This window comes from Peromyscus californicus, unplaced genomic scaffold, assembly GCF_007827085.1.
Source record: "Peromyscus californicus insignis strain IS unplaced genomic scaffold, ASM782708v3 Scaffold_1__1_contigs__length_55948999, whole genome shotgun sequence".
Taxonomy (NCBI): Eukaryota; Metazoa; Chordata; class Mammalia; order Rodentia; family Cricetidae; genus Peromyscus; species Peromyscus californicus.
Window position 1 is genome coordinate 23,782,791 of NW_026294492.1, and position 12,103 is coordinate 23,794,893.

General features: G+C 45.6%; 1 long non-coding RNA gene across 1 annotated transcript in view; it reads right to left on the reverse strand.

The window, feature by feature from the left end:
- Positions 1-2,141: 2,141 nt before the first annotated feature.
- Positions 2,142-12,103, reverse strand: part of LOC128115176 (uncharacterized) — a 55,373-nt gene continuing 45,411 nt past the window's right edge. The window contains exons 2-4 of the long non-coding RNA XR_008220030.1: positions 4,125-4,202; positions 2,570-2,751; positions 2,142-2,429 (exon numbers count right to left, since the gene is read on the reverse strand). This is a non-coding gene — a long non-coding RNA (uncharacterized LOC128115176). The remainder of the gene's footprint in view (positions 2,430-2,569; positions 2,752-4,124; positions 4,203-12,103) is intronic.

Here is a 12,103-nt window from a genome sequence, read left to right on the forward strand (position 1 = left end):
AACGAGGGAGCCAGGATGTGCGGCACTTCTCCTGTCGTCTCTGTGCAGAGACAAGATGGACAGCCCAGCCAGTCTGGAGCTAAGCGTCTGGGCCACGTCTCTCTGGAAAGAGAGGCCAGATGGGTGACTTCCTATTGTTCCCCAATTCTCTTATTACTTCCCATTTCCCGCACTCTTGCTGCCCTGGCTGGTAGCTCCTAATGTGTTAGTACTGGAGCACTTAATCTTTCCAGGAGCCATGTAACAGGGGGCTCAGGATAAAGTACCATCACTAACAAGGACTCAGCTTTCTTGAGCAATAACCACACTCCATACACTGCTAAGTTGTTTGTATTTACCGTCTCATCTAACTTTTCCATCTTGAGAGGAACGACCTATGGCTACCACATCCTAGTGAAGAGGAAACAGGGGCACTTCCAACAGATAAGGTAGTAGAGGATAGATACAAAGTTTGCCCTCAGTGCCGTCGAGGAGGCCGTTCCACTGTGTGCTGCCTCCTCGCACCTTCTTCTCAGAGGTGTTTGCCTAAGAGGGTCACTAAACACAACCAAGGGACCAGGGAGCAAAACAAAGTGTGACAGAACTCTAGCTCCGTCACTGGCATTTAGCAAGAGCTTCACAGTCACCTTCTCCATCTGCAGATTGGAAATAATGAACTCACAGATACCTGCCCATTACACAGGTATACATTATTATATCTCATCACTTCACATAGCAATCAACAAACCCTCGTATAGTTACCATGCCCCCCCTCCCCCCTTTCGCCCCCCTCTCCCCCATAGAAAGCAGTGGGGTCAAGCTAAGTCCACAGCAGGGAAATTCAAGAAAGTGTTCTGACTGAATAGCCAGTCAATGCCTCTTGGGGGTAAACAGAGGTCTACCTGTCATTTGTGACCGAATTCTAAGCACAAAGGGAAATACGCCTTTGCTCTAATCTGGGAAGTTTGGGGTTCACCTACCCAACAGTATCACATCTCAAAGACAGGATAACGTCAGCAACCACAGAGGCACTCATGTGACTATGACATGGCAGGAGGTTATGGAAGCCACCTGAACCGCTACAGTGGCAGTGACCCGCCTTTTGTGTTGAGCTAAGATTTTTTTTTCAACTTCATTCTTGTAGCTATTACACCTGATTATTAGAAAACAGTGTCTAAGCTCCACGCTTCCCTTTAATGGATATCTATTAAATACCTACTCTGCCAGATCTATGATTCAGTGGACATGGAAGTCACGATTATCGGGCTAGACATATTGCTCAGTTGGTAAAATATTTGCTACGCAAGTGTGAGGACCCATATTTGATTCTCAGCACCTATGTGGAAGGTTGGGCATGGTGGCACACACTTATCCCAGCAGAGATAAGAGACAGGCAGGTCCCTAGGGCTCACTGGCCAGTCAGTCTAGCAGGAGCATTGAGTCTTGGGTCCCAGTGACTCTGATTCACAAAACTAAGTAGGTGGCTCCTGGAGCGGCACCCAGGGTTGGTCTCTGGCCTGTGTATACACACACGCACACGCGCCCGCGCACATGCACATGCACACACTCATACACGGGAAGTAAATAAATAAGGTGGACAACGTCTGAGAAAGGACACCAAGGTTAACCTTTGAGCTTCACACACCTCAGCACTTATATGCATATATACCCGCATAGACACACACACACACAAAAAGACAGATTAAAAAGAAATCACGATTCCTGTCATCAGAGTGTTCCTGTGGTCAACAATGACCTCAAGGTGGTGGCCCTGAACGAATAGAAAGCAAAGATGACTAAATGACTTAAGACACTTGCTCTCCGTGAACCGGGGCAAAATTGGGATAAGCTTCTCCACAAAACTCAACCTGTGTTTGTCCCCAATACTTCTTTTTAAAATTGAAAATAGGTATTTTTACATACAATATATTCTAATCACGATTTCCCCTCTCTCTGACTCTTGCCTCTGAAAGCATCTATCTCCTTGGACCAGGTACCCAGGAAAGGCATGGTTTTCAGAGTCCCTCCATCCTGCATCGTAGTCCTGGGGCAGGACCCAGAACCAGCATCACGAGGATGGTTTCTGGGGAAACACATAGGTTCACTGATCGCAGGACGGTTATCTAGGTCCGGAGCTTGAGAGGTCGCTGCTTGTACCTCACCTGTGTCCTCTGCAGGTGCATCCAATAGAGTAGCACTGTGGGCAGTATTCCTGCAGGAAGCCCACTGGGACGAATCAGTCACACAGGATGAGCAGCGGCGGCGGGCTTGAGGGTTGGAGAGTGGCAGAGGGGACGATGGAGGAGAGGGCTGTCGCCTTGGAGGAAATGCAAGAGAACTGGCGGAGTCAGGAGTCAGGCAGGTTCTGCTTACCTCTCCCTTCTCAGGTGCTTCCTTATATGGGTACAGCAGGTACCGCAGCCCCACCTTAGTTAAACAGTAATTCCAGCCTTGGCCCCGGAGAGACAGAGACGGACACACAGAGAGAGGTGAATATGCTTTCAACAGTGAGATCTCCAGATCCCCCGCTCCAGTCACCTCCACCCCCGGCCACGACTCACTTTGGACACATTAGCTGCTGATTTCTCACCTGCCTTCCTTGGATTTTCCTGGTTTTCAGGTATTTCCACGGCTTCATCTTTGTTTCTGGGACCTGGCGATTTTACAAAACCAGGGAGGCAGCTCTTCACGCCTCATCCTCATCCCGGAAGCTCAAGTATCTTGTCTTCCCTGCCAGGCGTGGTCACTCAGAGCAAGTCACATCCCATGTCCCTTCGGCCGAAGAACACATTTTCTTTTTAAAAATAAATTTCAGAATACATTAACCCCTGGGCATGGTGAGGCCCGCAAAATGGACTCCGCATCATCTCTGCCTAATGGAGTGTGGGGAAATAGATGGAGCCTGTGAAGCCCATGCCTCCTGGTTGAAGAACCCTGACACTGTGGTTCAGCCTGGGTTATAGGAAGTGATGGAAAAAATGGGCAAAGCAGGACAAATGTGGAAATCACTAGAAACTAACACGAACAGTCTGTTCCCAAACTGAGAGGGGTGGGAAGACAGGAGACTGAGAACATGGAAGACTCTGACCACTTGGGAGATGTGGCTTATACCGCCCATGGAGACAGGGTAGTGGGTGGGTAAGCTGGAAGGGGAGGTCCCTGGCTTGACTGAGAGTGAGTTTTAATCCATCTCTACAAGCTCTATCACATCCAGGGAAGACTCTTCCTTTAAGTCTTCATTTACCAACCTGTGAAATGGGCCTTGTTTGTTTATTGACAGACTATTAGAACTTGCACTATCAACACAACAAACAGCACACTTCCTATAACTATGAATAAATATGCATAAATGTGCATGTTTGTGGTGCGTGCCCCAAATACTTCTACTGATTGAATATGTAGTCAAAAACATTTGAAAGCCCTCGTATCAGAAAAAATAAAAAATCGTGAGAAAATACTTTAGAAAGCCCCACAAACACAATCCTAAATTAAGATCGTGCCTCTAGGAAAATAATTGGGCTTTTTTTTTTTTTTTTCCTGCCTTACTGATGATGGCTTTGTCTTCTCTCATCTCATGAAATATTTTTTTTTCCCCTAAAAGCAAGAGTCCTTGTTCCCTACAGGAGTCACTGGAGGACTGAGTTCAGAGGGAAATGTCTCCTGATGGAGTGTTCGATGCCAGCAGATAAGTCCCTCTCACTGACAGTTGGGTTGTAAGAATAAAGAACGGCAGCAGTGAGGGGGCCGTTTGCTGATTTCTTAGTATTCTCCTTTCCCTTTCCTGTATGCTCCCTAGCAGCCAGCTCCCGGTGATCTGTGTTTCTAGAGAATTCTATCCTGAAACTATAAAGTAGATGACACTTCACCATAAAATCTTAACTGGACTTCCTGCTCCGGGGGAATGTGGCAGGCTCCTCACTTCACACCCGCTGTGCAACGTGGCCCATTGGTCCCCAAATGGGAGGCACAAAGGCCACCTGCTTCCTGTAAGTGGCGGCAACGGTGTCATGGAGGCCTGTCACAATTTGTGGTGGAACAGCCACACAGATCCTGTGGCGGCCCAAGCCTAGACTTCTGGGGTTATTTCCCCCGGGCCGATCCTGGATGACGAAGGTATGTTTTCCACAGCCTGTGGCAACACCCACCTTCTCCCTACAGTGGCTTGGCTGTCTCTGCCATGGCTGCTCCCACGCTTGTGCTTGTGACATCTCTTGCTCCATGTCCTGTAGAAGCAACAGAGGGCAGGTTTTGTTTTTTTGTTTTGTCTTTTTTTTTTTTTCTAGTATTTGGAGCCAGGAGAAAACCAGAGACGGACTGAGATTAGGAGCTACACTCTGTACTTAGCCCAGGCTACAGTCCTTGGGTCAGGTTACCTTCCCAAGAAAAGACTGCTTTCCCAAGAGCATCCTTACTTACCCATGCAAAAAAACAACCCAGCCTCCAGCCAGGTCTCAGCATGCCTACACTTGAGTGTAAGAGGCATAGCCTTTCTTAGCTCCCTCTCCTGGCTTCTCCTTATCTTCGTCCTCTAGCCCTGCATTGGACTTTCCCTCTATGCCCCTTTATCATATTTTAATGAGAAAGATATACATAACTGACAGCCACGGGACTGTCATATAGTGTGTCATATAGCCATATAGTGTGACTTGATATGAGTGCTGTGATAGACACTAGCACCTTCAGTGAGGTTCCCAAACAGGGAAGACTCCTTGAGCTAGGAGTCCTGGGAGGTCTCTCTCTTGAGTGGAGGAGGCCGGAGAGCTGCTGGAGAGATGGGCGTAGTGAAGTATGTGCAGACTTAGCAGGGCGGTCAGAAAGAAAAAAATCCTGCGCCCACTTGGTGACTTTTCTCCATATGAAGCCCAGAATACCAGCATCCAGGTTAGGAAATGGTACTATGGGGACTGGGCATGGCGATGCACACCTTTAATCCCAGTCAGTATGTGGAAGGGCAGAGGTGGGTGGATCTCTGTGAGTTTAAGACTGGTCTGGTCTACATAGCTAGTTCCAGGACAGCCAGAACTATATAACAGAGAGATAAATAAATAAATAAATAAATGAATGAATGAATGAATGAATGAATGAATGAAGGAAGGAAGGAAGGAAGGAAGGAAGGAAAGAAAGAAAGAAAGAAAGAAAGAAAGAAAGAAAGAAAGAAAGAAAAGAGAGAGAGAAGAGAGGAAAGGAGAGGAGAGGAGAGGAGAGGAGAGGAGAGGAGAGAAGAGAAGAGAAGAGAAGAGAAGAGAAGAAAAGAAAAGAAAAGAAAAACGAAAAGAAAAAAGAGAGAATGAGCATTGTAGGTACCCAGAAGTCTGCTGGGCAGACTGATTCTTCAGGGCACCCCAAGATAAAATGCTCTTGGTCTGGTTGGTTCTGATAAGCCCTATTCTGTTTTCCTTAATAAGAAAACAACAATGTTGATTTAGGGGATTAAAAAATGTCTATGCAAAAGTATGACAAAGGGCACCATTTGACAGGGTAAACAGGTTTCCAGAGCACTTGCCACACAGCTAACAGGATCATCTAACAGACTTCATGTGGGTAGAAATGACAAAGTAAAAAAAAAAAAAAAAAAAAGAAGTGAGCTGATTTTTGTTAGTGCAGAAACATGTGAAGAGACAGAACTCAGCCTGCTGCATTTACGGCAGACCCAAGCCAGGCCCAGGTCTGTTCCACTCTGATATCTTACCATGCCTTGCAGGACAGGACCCCATCAACAACCAAGAGTCTCATTTGCATGTCCAGGGGAGCAGAAATGAGAGTGTGCACAAATGGGGGGGGGGGGGGCCGGAAGCACCTGGGACCGAAGGATCCAGAGGCAGTTTTCAAATGGCCTGACGGCTCTTCCTTCCTTAGTTTCTTTCTTTCTACAGGCATCTATATAGAATTTAGAAAATCCCAGCATTCCAGTTGGCAGCTACACTTGAGACACGCCATCTCAGGATTCACACCAAATCGCTCTGGCTTGGAGCCTTCTCTCTGTAAAGACATCCTCCATGTTTCTGGTGAGTCCCGGGGTGTCTTCTGGGTCTCCACAGAGCATCTTCTCTTACCTCTGGGGGACTAGAGAAGACCCGCTTTGCCCCGAGTGAAGGTCTCTGAACCACTTACTGTCTCTAGCCCTAGTTCCTCCTCTTCCAGATGGCTTCTGAACTTTCTTCCCTACAATCACTGCTGCAATGATATGCCTGTGGGGGTGTAGGGTGTAAAAAGCTCTCAACCTTCTAGCTAGAACTTGCTCCCAATATTAGCACCCTTTTTCGGAGCCTCTTACATACATGCATCCTTTCTTCGACAATTTTTAAACAAACTTCAGATTAAATACTGTTCTATATCCCACCCTTCCCACTTAAAACTCAATCACAGACATGCTTTGATGCCACTGTCTAATCTGGTCCTCATACAAATGCCTCTTCCTCTCCAATGACGGACAAAGTGACACTTGAGATATTAAACATACCTCCCTCCCCACGAGCATCCTCCATAAAACCTATCTCCTCTCTCCCCAAAACTCATCCTTGGGCATTGGTTTTTACACGCTTCAAGCTTCCTGGCTCACATTTGGTGACACTAACTCACCTTGCATTTCTGAACATTTAAATCATTTCTGAATTTTATCCACTACAAATCCGCTTGCATAACTCTTCCTAAATGGTGTTGATGGATTTCTTATGCTAAACTCCTAAAAGTGAAAGAGTTATGAACACTATAAATGGTTTTGATTTCTTTTTAAAATTAAATTTGTGTGTGTGTGTGTGTGTGTGTGTGTGTGTGTGTGTGTGTGTGTGTGTTTACATAGTATAATGCATGTGTGGAGGTCAGAGAAACCCTTTAAGAGTTTTTTTTCTCTCTTTCTACCATGACAGCTCAAGGCAGCAAGTCCTTTTCCCCACTGAGCCCTATCACTGACCCAAGATTTTGGTTTCTATAGCCTTCAAAAGACTATACCCTTCTAGCACTGCACAAGGGCCATTCTTTTATCCTTAGGGTTTTTCTGATGTAGCTCTGTATGTGTGGTGTATCCACACATACATATTCATGTTTCGTGAGTATGGGCAATGTGTGTGTGCAGGTGCACATACACGTATGTGTGTATGTGTGGTGTGTGTCCCTGAAGTTGATATTGGGGCTCTTCATCAACAGCTCTCCACTTTGTTCATTGAGGCAGGGTCTCTAAGTTGAACTCAAGAGTTTGCCAATGTGGCTATAGTAACCTACCGGCTTGCTCTGGGGATCCCTGTAAACACTCATCTGGTATTTACATTTATGTGGATAATTTTAATTGGGGAATCTTAATTCCTGTCCTCCTGCTTGTATGGCACCTGATTTACCCACTGAAGCATTTCTTCACCCCCACTTGGGGTATTTTGACATTATAAATTGTACTTGCACTGGTTTCCCCAGGGAGGGAAGATGAGGCCCTAGATAGTGGAGAGAGAAATGAACTACAACATAGGAAGGAAGCTTCTAGTGCTCATACAGCCAACACCCCTTCTTCAGTCTCATCTCCTTCATGCTCCATGACCAGTTCCCAGCATGTCATCTCCTCCTTGCTCCATGGCCAGTTCCCAGCATGTCATCTCCTTCATGCTCCATGGCCAATTCCCAGCATGTATTCTCCTTCATGCTCCATGGCCAGTTCCCAGCCATGTCATCTCCTTCATGCTCCATGGCCAATTCCCAGCATGTCATCTCCTCCATGCTCCTTGGCCAATTCCCAGCATGTCATCTCCTCCATGCTCCATGGCCAATTCCCAGCATGTCATCTCCTCCATGCTCCTTGGCCAATTCCCAGCATGTCATCTCCTCCATGCTCCATGGCCAGTTCCCAGCCATCATGGCCAGTTCCCGGCCATGGGAGGCCTTGTCAATCCCTGGGAGAGTCTTGTATTTCCATGTTCACACGGCTTTTGTTATGTAGAGCCTCTGTAGAAAATTTGTCACCGTACCTCCCCTGCCCAGCCTAGCCCAGATCAGCTTTCAAAGCACTGTCCAAACATTATGTCTCTTCTTAACCACCCATCAGGAGCAAATATTCAGTAAATATTAGCCATTGCTACTACTGTTATTACTTCTTCATGGTATTCTATGTAGGAGTCTTGGCTAAATATTTCCTATGGCATATATCATTTCATTTAATCTTCCTACCCCGATGAGAGAGGTGCTATTGCCCTCATTTTACACACACACATACACCACTGTCCATTTTAAAGGTTAAGTCATTTACTCAAGATCACACAGCTGTAAATAGTCAATCGTGATTTGAATTCAATCCACTTCTACTTCAAAGACTGTAGGATCCTACCCTCCAGCCTCCTCTCACCTCCCTGTACCACGCAAGCATCTGCTCTCTCACATAGGCTACTAGGCACTTGTTCATTTCCCAACTAGTCTATAGTTACTTACAAGGCATGGATAATATATCTTCCAGATCTCAAACTCCTAGCAGATCCATGGCCTACAGTAGGTACACAATAAATCTGTGTGGCACGGAGTGCAGTTCCTAAATCAAGTGCCCTCTTCGGGTGTTGGTGAGGTAGACCATTCATTTATCTTGGTCTGTAACAATGATTTCACCTAGGCAAAGGAAGTGTGAGTTGCCGTTCTTAGTAGAGTCCAGAAGTGACGTGGAAACCAAGGAAGTACTACCTGAGGGCAGAGGGAGAGGGTAGCTGATCTCCAGAATGATGGAGCCAATGGAACCTCATATTCTCCATGAAGTACAGGCATTGCCATGCTCTTAGACTGAGAGCATACCACAGGTAAGATTTTCCATAAATGGTAAATCTGATATTATGCTTAATAGGAAGTTGTAAGTACTCAAGTTTTCAAGTCATTCTCTCTTGGCCTTGATACACATCTGTGGGAGCTGGGACAAGTTTGTTAACTCTGAGCCTGTGTCCTCGTCAGGTCTGATGGAACCACTAGAGCCAAAAGTGAGTAAAGTGGAGGCTAGCTCCTCCTACATACAATGGCTGCTCTTTAGCAAAAGATTTAGTATCAGGAGGGTGGAAATTTGGAGAACCGGGTTAGTACCGAAGCTGGGACTCCTAGTGTGGAAATCAAGATCACTCCTGGGAAGAGTGAAAGTGATAACGCAGGACAAGGAAGTAGGCCCTGACAATGACCAGAGTAGGAAAGTCCTGAGTGAAAAAGGGGGCACACTTTGAGAATAAATAAGTCAGTATGTGCTAAGAATTTCCTGAAGAGCTTGTATTAACACCATATATTTGTCTCTAGTGTTACTGTGTGTTGCTATACACATAAAGGGAAGAATCTAGTCAAAGAGAAATGAGCCAGGTTGCTGACAGGGAGGCTATAGCAATGAATCAGTTGAAAGAAAACAACCATCTCTCTTGTGTTCGTAGAACGGCCATGGTGCAGGGGCCCCAGAGGAACGTGAGTCCTGCTTTTGCTGAGGGACTAGGGAGCTGACTCTCTGGAGGGGAGTGTATCTACACCAGGGTACGGTGACTGGGAGCTTGCATGTTTTAGAACCCATCAGGTTATGTCCTGGTAGTTGCCACCCAGATTCGTGAAAGCATGGTCAAAAGAGATCAGCTCTGTATCTTGTCCTGGTAGCAGAAGCCCTGATTGGGGTAGAGTTGGGTAGATGTTTGGTCTGTGTTGTTTTTTTTTCCTGGTATAGCAGTATTTATAGAGAAAGTGATTTATAAACAATAGAGTTTATTTGGCTTAGGGTTCTGGCACTCTCATAGGAAATGCAATATTAAGATAACAGAATATCTTAAGTCCACATACTGTAGACTCCATGTAGATTCCATGGTAGGAAGCAGGAGGGCAGGACAGCCTAGCAATAGTGAGAGAGACGAAGTCACTTTTATAACTAATGCACTCTTACAACAGCTACCTGGATCCCATGGTAATAACACTAACCCACTTATTAGACCCCACCTCCACACTACTACACTGAGAACTAGTTCCTACCACTTGAAATTTGTGGAACACATTGGGCTATGATATGACAGCTGCTTTTCTTTTCTTTTTTTTTTTTTGTCCTCTGAAGAGAGGCTCCCAGTCCCCACAGGAAAGACCTTCAGTACTTGTCTTAGTTTCTTGTCTTGTTGCTCTGATAAAACATTCTGACAAAATCAACTTAAGGAAGTTAAGTCAGCTCATAGCTCCTGAATACAATCCATCATATTAGAGGAGGTAGCAGGACCTCGACAGAGCTGGCCATCTCACATCCATAGTCAGGAACAGAGAGCCATCAAAGTACCCGTGCTCAGCTCACATTTTCTACTCTACACAGTTCAGAACCCTCTGCCTAGGTAATCGTGCCACCCATAGTGGGCAGGTATGAACACAATCATGATAACCTCCAAAAACCAACCTAATCTAGATAATCCCTCATTGAGATTCCCTTCCCAGGTGATCCTAGGTTGTGTTGAAATGATAATTGATATTAATCATGACAGGACCCTTTAAGAAAATGATCTTGGACAGCCAGAGTGGGCTGGCATAACTTCTCATGGACTCTTGGGACCGTCTCTGTGTTCCTAAGGAGTTTAAACAAGAAAAATAGAAAAAGGGATGCCCCTGCTCATTTGGGGAGGGGGCAGAAAGAAAGGGCTGGTGGGACGGAGCTGTCTCAATCTCTAACTAGGTTGGGGAAGACAGAAGGACTAGCAATAGATAACCAAGTCCCCAGAAGATAAATGGGTATTAAACAAAGAAGAGGGGGGACGCTGAAGCCTGAGCTAGGTCAGGGTCCACTTGCAGCTCTTTCTGGGGCTGCTTCCTGCTGACATTTACTGTGAAAGATAATAAAAAAATCACTTCATTAATATGAATGCTCATGTCCTCACCAAGTAATTAAAGAAGTTGCAGGAGACATGTGCAGCTGGATATGAAGAAGACACAGACATGCCCCATGAGAGAGCCTTAACCATGCTTACACATGCTCATTGTTTTCACACAGTGGTCAGACGAATATTGGTATCACCTGGGTAAGGGAACGCTGTTGGGTAAGTGTATACAAGCCTCTTAATATCTATTTTTGTCCATGTTCGAGCCATCTTACACCCCAAGAAGACAATCACTAGACAATGGGCCAAGCATGAAGATAAGTACAGTGTGCTCAGTGGCAAACACTGCCTCCGAACAGAGCAATCAAGCTTTATTCATTTCTTTCTCAGCTCATTATGTTAACCTTTTATTATACAAAACTGTCAATTCCTTTGCACAATGACAAAAAAAAATATTTGGAACAATTCACGAGATATGTTTACCACACCAGCTAGCAGGGGGAAAAAATGAGCTAAAAGGAATTTGCTAAAGAATATTCTCAGCTTTAGATGTTCATCGACAAATTCATCTTTTCAGCTCCTGGTCCTTGAGTGTGCTTTTTGGAAATGCAGTATGCTCTAGGCAACACAGAAGCAGGAAGTTTTTTTGTTTGTTTTGTTTTGTTTTTGTTTTTTTAGACACAGGAATCGAAAGTTTGCATGTTGGTAAACAGCACACAGGGGAAAAGGTGCCTGGCCATGAGCTCTGAGCAATAGGTCTCAAACTCCTGTGGGGAAGATTCACTTGCGGGGTTTGATAAGTAATGTGGATCTCCAGACCTCATTCTCCAGATTCTGACTATGTTTGCGTTGGGGTCAGAGAATCCACAGGCTTAGTTAGCATCTCTGAAGATCCTGCCTTAAGAATCCTTGCGCACCTTGCTTCTGACTAGTTAGCTACTTACATTACCACATGCATACGTGGGCCCTTTGGGGGGACATAGCTATCTCTAGAGCAGTGGTTCTCGACCTGTGGGTTGTGCCCCTTTGGGGGATCAAACAACCTTTTCACAGGGGCGGCCTAAGACCATCAGAAAACACAGATGTTTACATTACAATTCATCACAGTAGCAAAATTACTGTTCATGAAGTAGCAACAAAATTATTTTATGGTTGGGGGTCACCACAACATGAGGAACTGTATTAAAAGGTTGAGAACCATTGCAGTAGAGGGTCATCTGGCCTTCAGTAGACTGGGAGACAGGGCTATCCCCATGAGTACTGCCTAGAGGGTGATCTTGGGTGGTAAATTCAGTGTCTGATCACCCAGGGGTCAGAGCGAACTTGTGGAGTAGATTTCAGTGGACTACTGGCTT